The sequence below is a fragment of the Notamacropus eugenii genome, chromosome 1 (genome assembly GCF_028372415.1).
Source record: "Notamacropus eugenii isolate mMacEug1 chromosome 1, mMacEug1.pri_v2, whole genome shotgun sequence".
Lineage (NCBI taxonomy): Eukaryota > Metazoa > Chordata > Mammalia > Diprotodontia > Macropodidae > Notamacropus > Notamacropus eugenii.
The window spans coordinates 519,519,980-519,533,667 of record NC_092872.1 but is presented as its reverse complement, the minus strand read 5'-3'; the positions used below and the strand labels follow the sequence as shown (position 1 = coordinate 519,533,667).

At 40.3% G+C, this 13,688-nt stretch overlaps 1 protein-coding gene across 5 annotated transcripts in view; it reads left to right on the top strand.

The window, feature by feature from the left end:
• Window positions 1-2,759: 2,759 nt before the first annotated feature.
• The window catches only part of NCOA3 (nuclear receptor coactivator 3), a 209,903-nt gene continuing 198,974 nt past the window's right edge, over window positions 2,760-13,688 (top strand). For 2 of the 5 annotated variants that reach the window (XM_072633632.1, XM_072633628.1), the window contains exon 1: window positions 2,760-2,918. The gene's annotated coding sequence lies outside the window, so the exon portion shown is untranslated. Of the gene's footprint in view, window positions 2,919-3,104; window positions 3,293-13,688 lie in introns of those variants that run through there. The other 3 variants (XM_072633631.1, XM_072633633.1, XM_072633629.1) reach the window with 3 other exon arrangements.

Below are 13,688 nucleotides of genomic sequence, written 5' to 3'. Positions count from 1 at the left end.
CATGATCCAAAGCTGAGTCTTGGCAGGGACCAATTGGTGATGAGGGGACTAGGGATTCAAGAGAGAACAGTATAGAGTTGATGGGGAAAAGAGGAGAGAGTGGCTAGTACAGGGGAGGTGGCCTGGGAGAGAACTGAGGGATTAAGGGATTGGAAGTCATGGTGAAGATGAAGAGTTGAGTTTTGTAAGAGAAGATAGAGGGAAAGGTGAAAAACAATAGGTTATGATCAGATAAGGGGAGCAGAATTCTGGAACATGGTTATGATATATTTGTGGAAGATGACAAGATCAAGATCTTTGAGTGTGGGTGGAGGAGTAGCAGCTCATGGAAAGTGAGTGGGTTGAGGAATTGAGTTGTTAGAAGGCTTGAAGGAGTCAATATGTATCACCTCAAAGAGATCAAAGACAAAATAACCATATGTTCAAAAATATTTGTAGCAGATTTTGTTGTTGTAGTAGAGAACTTGAAAATAAGGAGCTGCCCATCAACTGAAGAATGGTTGAAGAAATTATGGTAAATGAAGGTAATAGTAAAATATTCTTCCTCTAAAAGAAGTGATAAAAAGAATGACTTCAGAGAAACATGGGAGAACATATGAACTGAGTGAAATGAGCAGAGATAGGACAACAAGTTATACAGCAATTAAAACATAGTTAAGAACATCTTTGAAAGTCTGAAGGATTCTTATTAATATAATGGTTACCTGAGGGTCCAGAGGACCAATACTAAAATATCATTGGTCTCTATAAGAAATACTGAAAAGAATAAATTCAGAGATACATAGGAAAATAAGCAGAGGTAGGAGAAAAAGTTGTACAGTGATTACATTATAAAGAAAAACAAATTTGAAAGATTTAAGAATTCTGATCAATTCAGGGGCCAACTGGGGGTGCAGAGCCTCTATTTAAGGAAGGCATCCAGGTAAGGTACTTCTTTATTTTCCACATGACTGATTTTCTAGATTTCATGATCTCAACTGCTTCCTCCCTACCTTTTTCTTTTAAAATCTTTGTTACAAGAAATGTTCTTTGGATAGGGGATCAGTGAAAAAGATGCAGAGAAATGAGTACGGTGGTGCATAGTTTGTAATCCCAGCTGCCATGATGTTGAGGCTGGGGATCTCTTGAACTTCAGAGCTCTGACCTACAGTGCTCTAAGCCTATTGGAGGTCAATAGGGTTGAGTGGTCCAGGTTGGAAACAGAGCTGCTCAAAGCTAACAGGATGTCAGATGTGTAGACCTTGCACTTCCAATAAGAGAGATGGGTGGAGGAGCAGGGACTCAGAGAATCTTAAAAAAAAAAAAAAAAAAAAAAGAAATTTGATGACAACAAAAAAGTAACAATTAAAAAAAAAACTACATAAAATCATTTGCAAGAATTTGTAATGGATATAGCCTGGAGAAGAGAAAACTTAAGAGAGGACACTGCTCCTTTGATTTGAAAGAGATTAGATTTGTTCCATGCTTTGGGTCAAGGAAGACAGAGGACAGTAAACAAATTGCAAAGGCAGATTTACTTCATGCACACATACACACACATACATAGCTTCCCAAAGATTATTGTTTTTCAGTACTATCAGACTCTTTGTGACCAGGTGAACCATAATGTTCATGGGATTTTCTTGGCAAGGAGTCTACAGTGGTTTTCTTTTCTGGAGGAGAAAATGAGGCTGGTGACCTTGCACAGTCCTCTCTCCCTCATATCAAAGGCATTTGCAAGTCATGTCATCATCTCCCTGATGTCATGGTCCTCTTTAAGAATGAAGGACAAATCACAACCTGTTGAGTGGTCTGAACTACCTGAATGGGGATCCAGCTGGCCAGTTCCAGTTGTGCAACTCAACTTGTCCTATCCTGTCTTCTGAGGATGTTCTGCTCAAAGGAAGGTAAATTTTGATGGCTGAAAGCTACCTAGTTAACTTGGGGTTTACTGGCTAGATTTCTTTCTCAAATATGAAGCATGAAACTCAGGTCACTCTGGATCTCATGGATTGGACAACAATAAGTCCCTATCCACGCACCACCGAATGGTTATTTTTTGGGTCTTCCTGGCTCAGAATGACTGTTTTTCTTTTGGCTAACAACCCTGAGAGTCTTCCCCTCCCAGTTTGATTTTATTTTGGGGGGATTAAAGGGGCCATCTCCACTCACTTCTTAAAGAGGTCTATTTACTGAATGAGTGTTGCCTTACTCGAAGTGAGAACCTGAAAAAAATCTTAGCTTAAAAGGGCCCAAGTTTCCCACTGCATCCTGGACCATCTCCAGTCTTCATGATTGATATCTGGCCACTGCACCCAGATGGACTCTGGAGGAGAAAGTGAGGTTGTTGACTTTGCCCAGGGTCACATAGCTAGTAAGTTTCTGAGGCTGAATTTGAACTCAGGTCTTCCCGACCTCCAGGCCCAGCACTCTATCCACTAATCCATCTAGGTGCCCTAACATTAGACACAGTCAAAAGTGAACCGAACTGTTTCATTGGTTTGAGTCCTCCATAACTGTGGGACTCTACTTGGAGATATTGTGAAAGGGATTCCTGATCAAGTACAGGTTGGCCTACATAACCTATAATCTCTCTTCCATTCTTGAGATCCTGTGGATTTCTAATGTCCCTCCTGGTTCTAAATCCTATGATCCCATAATCCTTACAGTTCTGACCTCCTTAGATCCCCAAGTCCCGCTCTGGGATACCTTGGAAAAGAAAACCTGGGGCTAAAAGGACCTCAAGGCTGGTTCCCTGGGCGCAGGGCCCTCTGGGATCTGTAGTGCGGGGCGGGGCCTGGGGACTACATCTCCCAGCGGTCCTCGCGCCGCGGCCGGAGCACCAGCTTCAGCCTCCTATTCCTCGGCGGTGCTGGAGGCGCTCGGGGTGGGCGAGTTTCCTATTTAAATCCGACCAGCGAGGAAGATGGCGGCGGGCGGTGAGTGGAGATAAAGGAGGAGGAGGAGGAGGAGGAGAAGGAGGAGGAGGAGGAGGAGGAGGAGGAGGCGGCGACGGAAAACGGGGCGGGGGCGAAGGGTTGAGGGAGGAGGAGGAGGAGGAGGAGGGCGAGCCCCGCGGCTGGCGTCCCCGCGTCCTCGCCCCTCGGAGCGCCCCGAGCCTCAGCGGGGGCGGGGGGGTGTTGTGTGTGTGGTGTGTGTGTGTGTGTGTGTGTGTGTGTGTCCGTCTGTCTGTGTCTGTGTGTGTGGTGGGGGGGCGCACCCGCGCTGCCTGGGCGACTGAAGCAGGCTGACCGCGGCCGGGAGGAGGAACTGAGGCTTCGACGGGCGGACGGACGGACGGACGGGAGCCGAGGTACGGGGCTGTCGCGGGCCGGGGGCGTCTGGGAGCGGCGCGGGGGGGGCGCTCCCTCCCCTCGCCCCAAAGTTTATTTGCCCTTGCCTTTCCCGGGTTTGGCCACTTCGAAAGCAGCAGTTCTTCCGAAGGGGAAGGGGAGGAAAACCCCACCAAACCTGTTGGGGCTCCTGTGCCGTAACTCCCCCTCCCCCAAAAAGCCCATTTTGCGCCCAAGTGGCTCAAGCTGCACAATTTTCTGCCCATCAGGTCATCCCAGAAAGGTGGATCCCTGGTTAACAAGGGAAGGGAAAGAAGCGGCCACCTAAGTCCGAGTTAAATGTGAGCTTTGGCCACAATTCTCCCTTCTCTCGGGCTCACAAAGGTTAAAAGTTTTGTTTTAACGATTAAGCACCCTGGAACTTCTTTCCTTCATCCAAATTCTGAAAATGTGGTCTTCAAGTCACTATTTCCAGTCCCTTATAGAGGACGTTGTAGAGGGACGAAGTTGTTTGAGATGAAGAGGGTGGGGGGAAAAAAAGGAAAAGTATTGAGTTTGTGATAGAATATCCATGAAGTTACCCCAGGGATTCTTTGCTCAGTTAAGCCTTCTCTCTCTCCTTCTTGCTCTCTTCCTCCTTTTCTGTGAAGAATTATTTCGCATTTTTGAGCTGCACTTCAAGCCAACCTGTTTTTGTGACTAACCTCGTACTATAAGAAAATGGGAAGGCAAAATACCAGCTGTCTCGCTGCATTGGTTTCAAAAGGAGTTGAATGAGAGGAGGGCAGTGGTAGTATTGAGCAAGATTTTCGAGTCTCTCTTTCATTAAGAGACTAAATGCCCAGCTTAGAATACTACACCGAATACTTACTGCAAAGGTTTAAGTGTTCATTGAAGCGCTTCTTTAGGTTAGAGAATAATTTTTAAAGAAATCATCCATTTTTAAGAAACCATCCTTGCAGAGCATACACAGACAACATATTTTGGTTAAAAAAAAAACCTGTAAGTTTTTGGACAGTTTGTTGGCTTTGGAAATATTTAATCTGTTATCTTGAACTGCTCATTTAAAATCTTTCTGTGCATATCCTATTCAGTATTTAGTTAGAACAGAAAAATGAAGGAGAAAAACACAATTAGGAATCTTGTATTTTGAATGTTTTTTTTTCTTAAATTGGCAGTAAACTACAAAAGAGCTTCCGAATATTCTACATGTCTTCTAATCTGGTAATCATTTTATGAAGAAATACAATTTGTGGGGCTTCAGGAGGGTGAAGACACCCTGCCAGTGCCCATTGTTTGTGTGTAAGATGAACCCTCTGTTGGTAACATGTAAAATGATATTGAACACTATACTCTCCCTGACACTGCCGGCTGCTTCAGGTCCTGCATTTAAATGAGCAGTAATCTAGGTTGCCCTGATCCTAAGTGATCAAATATTTTGCATTATGTTGATGGAAGAAGTGAATTAATGGACTATAATTATATAAAAAATAATATAATTTCCTATTTAACAGAGCACAAGATAGGAAGGAGATGAAGATTATAGAATACAGACAAGGTTTCTGGGATAGGTATGTTAGGAAATTCTTGTCTCAAGCATTCCTCAACTAGTCTTTGAAAATGCAGACTAGTTTAAGAAGATTGTAATTTTGTGTCTGTGGACTGCTGAGTTCTGATACAGAAACAACCTCCTTTTTTGTGTATTTCAAATTCTGAAACTGTTGCATTATAAATCTGAGTCAGATTAGAAATTGATTTGCAACAAGTTTATCACAATGAATAGAACTTGGAAGGGAATAAAAATGCTTATATAAACAAAAATTATATGATATCCATTCCCACTAGTTTGAAAATGACTGTATAAAAAATGAGTTGTTTCTGTACAGATGATGATACTCTTCTCATGTTGCTAAGACAAATGCTTGCCTCTTCCTCCAACTCCTCCCCCCCAAAACCCATTCAAACCTCTCCTTCCCCTCAAAAAAAACCCCACAGATAGATTTGAGCTTACATAAGGAATGGGATGCTGTTCACTTTTTCTCGAGTGATGTTCTGAAATGGTTATTTACAAAGGTTCCCCTTGAATTAGCAGAGTGTATACTTAATCAGAGATTTGAAATAGGTTTACCTGCAGGGTGAGATGTCAAGAACTTCGGTTAGTGTAAAGAGAAGGGTTTAAAAATTTATCCACTTATTTGTAGAATCTTTTCCCTTTGATTACATTTTGGATAAATCTTTTAAGAGGATCTCTTCACTTGTTAATTTTCAGCCTGGATAATAGGGCAAGAGAAAAACTATCGACTTGACTATAATTGGTTGTGAAAGTAATGCCTTTATTTAGTATTTCCAATACTGAATGATTTTAAACCTTGCCCCAGAGCATTTATGATCTTTTTGAGAACTTTTAGTTTGTTGCAAATTTGAACTAAATATAGCTTCCAATGACTGTTTGCTTATATAGCAAAACTATCACAATTTAATACAATTGTTAGTTTGTTAATAAGCTGCCTAGGACTGAAAAGCAAGAGTTGTTGAACAAGATTGAAGGTGCACTCAAGACTTAATAGGCCTTAACATTAGGTCTACTGTTACCTGTTTTTAGTTTGAATTTACTTTTGTAGTGTACTATCCAATGTTTCCTCTGTTTTCTGTGATGTTAAAAGGTCTAGTGTTTTGAACAGAGAGGACTCAAGAGTGTGAATGATTCTTTTTTTTTTCCTTCCTCTGTTAGAGTGCAATACATGAAAGAGAAGCTACAAGTAATAATCCTGATTCTCAGGAGAGGGGAAAGCTGTATTGAAGTTTGCTCATTTTCTGTTTTATAAAGTGGTTTAAAAAATTATTACATTTGATCTGCAAAAGCTAATTTATATTAGTTTTACGTTTTCTTAGAGTTGAGGAACAATCTTGTGATTGGGTGTAGTATTGTTTATTGTAAATCTTTTCTATAGTTGTTATTGTGGCTCCTTGCCTTTCTGGGAGTAATTGATGACTTTTTTATTTAACATAACTCTCTCCTAAAAGTTCTTCCTTAAATTTTTGACAAATAGGATTCTTAATCTAACTTTAATTTCAGTCCACTAACAAATAATAGAATTGACTTTAATTTATTCTCCCTTCTCTTCCTTCTAGTGGAGATGTTAAATGAGCAGTGAAAGGGCCAAAAGATTCCCAGCAGGAGTGGAGAGAACAGGCAGTGGCTAAGAGACTGGCTTATCCACAAAAACTAGATAATCTGATTCCAGATAATTGAGAGTTGTGACCCTATTTGATCTTTCTCAGCACTAACTCTGTTCCATATCTATCTTCCTGGCTGGATTCAGATTCCTGGCTAGGCAAGTTTATGATGGGTCAATAATAAAGGTTTCTTTTATTCTCAGTAGTGTCAACTTTGTAGCCTAGAGGCAGTAGAAGTGGTGTGGTGAGCTGGTTGGCAAGCAGGTTTTACCTAAAAAAAAATATATATATATATCCAAACAACAAAAAAACCCCAAATCCTATGCAAAACTTCTAATTGCTTCTCCCATATCTACATAACTTTTTCTCCCACATTGATATCCGATATCACTCCTTAACAAAGCTTTCTCCTCCTCCCTAAAATTAGAGAAGACTCTTATTAATTGTGTGATTTTGGGCTGGTCACAATTTTTCCAAATCTTAACGTTGTCTTCTGCAAAATGGTTTGTGATATTTGCTTTATTTGGAAATTCTTTATAGAAAGGATGTGAGGGGATTAAGCTAACAGTGTGATCTCTGAAGGCATTCACTAGTGTCTGCTTTATGAAATACTTTGTTTTCATTGTTTAGATACTTTAGATAAGTATCTGGAAACACTTAAGAATATATTGCCAGAACTCCTAAAGTTAACTTTTGATAATCTGCATTAATGAAGATGAGGCAACGTTAAACTGGATAATATAAAACAGTGTATCATCTACTATTCCCCTGGGTTTTACTACTGCTAGTATTGAGTGGCAGTGTCTGTTTGGTGGATGGGTAGATGAAAATGTTCACGTTTGAGTGTAATGCTCAATTAGTTTAAATCTCAAATGGGTAATTGAAAACTGTGAATACAGGTTACATCCTCATTATAACAAAGTTCAAGGGAGTATCCAAATAATTTTGTTGTTTGACTTTAATATTACTTGACATAAGTAGGTTAATGGTTGAAATCTTCTTGTCACAAAATACTGAGATTTTAAAAATGTTATTTTAAATAGATTTGAGGTAGTTAAGTTGGCAGTGAGATTTTAACCTCTTCTGTGTTTCAAAAAAAGAAAAAAATTGCTTTAGCTTTTTAAGTGGCCTGGAATTCTACCAGGCAGGGCCAACAATTATTTATTCTTACTGCTTATTTCTCTTAGTGCCTTGTTTAACCTATTGCTTTAACTTTGTTGCCAGTAAGTTATTTAGCAAGTATGATTTAAACTACCACCTTAGAGCTATGGGGAACCATCCTGAGGACTTTATATTTGCTGCTGGTTTCTTATTTTTGACCCATTTAGAGATCTTCCTTCCCCCCACCCCCCACCCTTTTTGGCCTAGTTGTTTCTGAAGAGGCTTGTCCTTTAGCTGACATTTGTTTAAAAAGTAATAATAAGTTATATAGTTTTACATTTCCTATTGCAGCTCTGTATAGTTTGAGACTTTATCCCCCTTAGATCTTAGTATGGTCATATATAAAAATAAAAGTACTGGCAATTTGCATAGCTTCACTATAAAGGCATTTCACAAACTTCCTTCATTTAAATTAAGCAGATGAGAAAAATACTATTCCCCTGCTTGGATAGCAGTAGTTGTACTTTCTTCTGGACTCTGTACTTTAGGATGAAGGCCTCCATCTTTAAGGTTGGCATTTTTAGTTTGTCTTGGCAATTGTGACTGGACACAGCATTTTGACAGGCTATTTTAGAAGTCATTCTTTTAAATAGATGTTCCATGAAGGAGGGAAAATCTGAAAGAGGGAATTTCAAAGCAGCCCAAGACTGTTTTGAAAGTTCTCAAGTCTTGAAGAATAATGGCTAAGCAGTAGGCAGGAAGCCTGCAGTTGTATTGTGGTATTGTTCCTCCATCTCATGCATTTGAGAACATTAGAACAAAGAGGGAGAGAAGTGAGGATGAAAAAAGAAATTTTAGCAAAAAAAAAAGAGAAAACACTGAGCAAATATTTTAATTTAACTGAAATAAAATTTAATTTTTGCTTTGAGGATAGTGGAAAAACTTGTTTAATAAGCAGCTTATGTTTCATACAGTTGACATTTTTGAATAATTAAAGTTATCATTCATGGAAAAAGCATAATCTTTATGCCCCTACCATTTCAAAACAAATGATCATATATGTGTATGAATTGATAAACTTGCTTCTTTTTCTAGTGTTTTAATACTTTCAAAACTTCATGTATATCCAGGCAAATCTTTTAGTAAAAAAGTGTGGAAAAACTTGTCAGCTTTGGACAAATCATTTTGTTCTGGTCTCTGCTGGTTAAGTGAAGATTATCTCTTCCTTAGGGAGTTGTGATACAGGTAACTGAAGGTGTAGTGAAAACAGAATTAGCTTGGGTCCTGGTTCTGGCTCTGATCCTGCTTTGGTGTGTGGTTTTGGACAGGTCACTTCTCAGTACCTCATGTTTCCCATTTGTAAAATATGAGGCCTCTAAGGCTCTTCTAACTCTAAAATAGTTTGTATCTAAGAGGACCTGTGGGTATAGTGCCTTTTGTTGTACTCCTACTAGCCAAATACTGAGTGAGCTAAGCTGTTTACGCTAGACAACCAGGAGATGCTCTGTGCTAGTTCCCATGCTGATTCAGCATAAAAAAGTTTGGGGACAAGATAACCTGTGAATTAACTCTTCAAAGTACTGTTTGTAATTGACTTTTACATACATAGTATATTTATGTTCTCTTCTTTTTGGTCTAAGAAAAATCAGTGCAATATATCCTTTAAAAGCTAATAGTAAATTTGTTGTCATTGTTAGAATTTTTCATTAGAGTCAATTATTCCCATTTATTGTATGAAAGAACTACTTATTTTATAGATTGCATTTTAAGAATTTTATTTGAAAATGATTCACAAAATTCAGAAACTGTTAAAAATACAAAAAACCATATTTAATTCCTTTACTTTTTCTCTCTCTGATTAGGTTTGTTAAACCCTGCAGGGGAAGGGGGAGACAGGAAACCTTCATTTTGTTTCAAGGACAAATCTTAACCTTAATCTAACCCCCTGAAGTCCCAGGATTGAATGTTTGAGCAAGTATGTCTGGGTGGGTTTGGGGAAATGGGTAGCCATTAATAGGGAAAACAACTCAAGGTACATGTCTTTTCCTCTGGTTGTGTAGGGTAGCTCAGGTGTGTTATTTTCATATGATATGGAGTGCTAGGATGTTAGTTAGTATAACTAATAATTTTGCCAGGAGTAAAATTTACCAGGAGAAATAAGCCTTAGCCTGTTGAATGACAATGGAATATAAAGAGAATTCAGTTAGGTAAATGGCTGTTCTGTATGTACTTTGTCACCATCTTCATATATTCGGTCTATGACAGTTTCATTTGTGTCGAGACATAGGTTCAAAATGAGGTCTGAATTCATCATTCTTCCTCTGCCTCTTCAAAAGCAGTTCCCTTGTTTGAGTATCCTGCTCTTGTTCTTGGGACCATATTTGACTTTTTCCTATATTACCAAATTCATGTGGTTGCTATTCAGCAAGTTTACTAAACACCTCTTTTGGGTGAGTTGTGGGAGAAGTACACAGATATGACCTCTATATTTTCTCTTGCAGGTCTAAAAGGAAGACAGTTACTTCATTTTACTTTAATTAACAGTAAGGGCTGCTGTGTGCAAAGCCCTATACTGGGCACTGAAACATGTAAGACAAAAAATGCCTTGTGCCTGCCCACAAGGTGCATACGTTTTACTGGGAAGATACATGTAAATAACTACAGTGTAATTTGAGGAAAGAGAGCACTTTCAACTTGTAGATCAGAAAGTTGTATATTAGGTGAGATAACATCATAAAGGTGTCTATTAGTGCCACATGAATAATATAAATTATTTTTTTGCTGAATAATACAGATGGATAAGTGCTATAGGTGGTTAGAAGAAAAAGCTGGGTTCTCAGTCAGTCAGTAAGCATTTATTAAGCACTAGCTAGGAGTCGTACACTGTGCTGAATGATGGGGAGGCAAAGAAACACAAAAAAGTCCATGTTCTGAAGGAACTCGTAGTCTAAAGAGAGAAACAAGATGAAAACATCTATGTATAAACAGGCTGTGTACAGGATAAATTGGAATTAATCAATCTAGGGAAGGGGATCAAGAAAGGCTTTTTGGAGAAGATGGGATGTTAGGTGGGACTGAGAGGAAGCCAGGGAAGCCAAGGTGGAGAGGAAGGAGAGTATTCCAGGCATGGAGGATAGGTAGGGAAAAATGTCTGGAGATTGTAGATGGAATGCCTATGTCAAGCACCAGCTAGAAGAGCAGTGTCACTGGACCACAGAATAGGTGAGGTAGGGAGGACTGTAGGGAAGTATAAAGAGTAAGAAGACCAGACAGGTGGAAAGGGGCCAGACAGAGGATTTTATTTGTGGCTGGAACTGAGAGGGAGGCATTGGAGTTTGAATAGAAAGGGTAACATGGTCAGACCTTCATTTTAGGAAGATTAAATTAGATAGCTGGCTGAAGGATGGAATGTAGTGGGAAGAGAGGAGGCAGGAAGATCAAGCAGCACGCTATTGCAGTAGTCTTGGAGTGAGGTAATAAGGACATGCACTATGGTGGTGGCAGCAAAAGAGGATAGAAGGGGGCATATGCAAGAGATTTTATGATGGTAGAATGGATAGACTTCAGCAGCAGATTGAATATGGGGGAGGCGGGAAAGGAATGTGAGTGAGTTAGGAGTTGAAGGTAACATTTTGGTTGTGAGTCTGTGTGACTGGGGAAGATGGTAGTGCCCTCAACTGTAACAGGGAAGTTTAGAAGTGGGGAGTGTATTTTGGTGAAAGATAATGAATTATTTTGAACATATAATTTGTCTATAGGTCCATTTTGAAGGTCCAAAAGGCAGCTGAAGATGTGAGTCTGGAGGTTAAAAGAGTGGTTACGGCTAGTTGAGTCTTGAAGGAAGCTTGGGAAGTTAAGAATTGGAGGTGGGGATGGAGGCATTCTAGGCATGGGGATCTGCACGAAAGCTTGGACAGAGAGAGATGGAGCCTCTTATATGAGGGTTATGAAGTAGACCAGTGTTTCAGTCATAGAATGCATGAAACAGAATAAACGTTAAAAAGATTGGAAAGGTAGGATGGATCTAGGTATGAAAAGTTTTAAATATCAAACAGGAATTTATATTTGATCCTCGAGGGAATGGGGAACCACTGCAGTTTGGGGTCAGAGGTTAATCCTGCTGTGCTTTAAGAAAATCACTCAAAGTTGAGTGGTGGATAGATTGTTGTGGGGAGAGACCTGAGGCAATAAGACTGAGGCTATTGTAATAGTCAGGAGTGGTGATGAATACTTGAACTAGTGTTGTGGTTGGTGGTTAAATGAGTGGAGAGAAAGGGGTCTGATGGAGAGATATTATAAAGGGCAGGGCAGCTAGGTAGTGCAGTGGGTAGAGCACCAGTGCAGGAGTCAGGAGGACTTGAGTTCAAATCTCACCTCAGACATTTGACACTCACTAGCTGTGTGACCTTGGGCAAGTCACTTAACCCCAGTTGCCTCATCCTGGGTCATCTCCAGTCATCCTGATGAATATCTGGTCACTGGATTCAGGTAGCTCTGGAGGAGAAGTGAGACTGGTGACCTGCACAACCCTCCCTGCCTTAAAAAACAAAACAAAACAAAGTCAAGTGCAAGTCATGTCATCATTTCTCTGATGGCATGGTCTTCTTCGGCAGGAAAGGATTAACACACACATTGTAAAGGGTATATATGTTGAGATTTGGCAACTGATTTGATAGATGAGATGAGGGGAACTGAGAATCTAGGTTCTGAGATTACCAGCCTAAGTCATTGGAAAGATGGTGATGCCTGTGAGAGAAACAGAGAAGTTTGGAAGAGGGGAGGGTTTTTAGAGGGAAAGATAATTAATTCAAATTTTAGATGTGTATTTGAGACATATCAGGGCCAAACAGCCTGAAATGTCCAGTAGGCAATTGGTTATGTGCGAATGGACCTGAAGGTAGAGACTGGGACAGACTATGTAGAGGTGGGAATCATCTGCATAAAGATGATAGTTAAACCCATGGAATATGGTGAGTTCAGTTGCCAAGAGAGTATAAAGGGAGAAGACCCAAGAGAGAACTTTGAGAGCACCCACAGTAATGGAATATGATATGTATGGATGATGAACTAGGAGACTGATTAGTCATCATAGAAGTGGCACACACCAGGAGAGAAGGCAGCTAGGTGGGCACAGTGGATAAAATGCAGGACCTGGAGTCAGGAAGACTCATCTTTATGAGTTGAAATCTGGTCTCAGACATTTTCTAGCTATGTGATCCTGAGCAAGTCACTTTAACCCTGTTTGCCTCAGTTTAAGGGCAGCTAGGTAGTGCTGCAGTGGATAGAATACCAGCCCTGAAGTCAGGAGGATCTGAGTTCAAATTCGGCCTCAGACACCTACAAGGTGTGTGACCCTGGGCAAGTCACTTAACCCTTGCACCTCCCCCAAAAAAGATTATAGCAGGTGAATGACCAAGGTTAGTCTTAGAGATAATTGTGCAGGAGGTATGGTGCGCCTCTCCACTCCTCCTTTCCTTCCCTTATCCCCTCCTTCAGGATGCCAAATGTCTTCAAGGGCCCCACTGCCTGTCAGATCCCCTTATGCCTTGTTTATTTCTTCTCTTTTCTGGTAGCATTTCCTTGCCTCCCCTCCACCAGGGTTAGACAGAACCCTATGTTCATGACCTCTTACCTCCAAATCAAAATTTAGGATTATAGAACTCAGACTTGTAGAAGGAACCTTAGAGGTCAAGTCTATATCCAGTAGCTCTATCAAAGGGTCTTTGATTTCATCTTGAAGACCTCCAGTAACAGGGAACTGACAGTCTCCCAAGGGATGGAACCAGTGGATAAAGGTTGAAGATTTGAGGGGCTAAAGGAATGATTAAGGATACAATCTGCTGGACACGATAGGAGGGAATAGGATCATGCACATCTAGAAGGATCTTTGGCAAGAAGATAGACCACTTGTCAGACTTAGACTAGAGGAAAACAGAAGAGAGTAGGAAATACTGTCAAGGAATTCTGAGATGAAGAGAATGGAGGAAAAGAGAGTTCATGTTGGATGGCCTTAAATATTTTAGTAAAGAGATAGGGTTGTCAGTTGACAGAAGCTGGGAAGGAGATGGTTTTTGGAGCTACAGGAGGGAAGAGAGGTTATCAAATACTTTCTTAGGAGTGTGAGATAGAGGAATCACT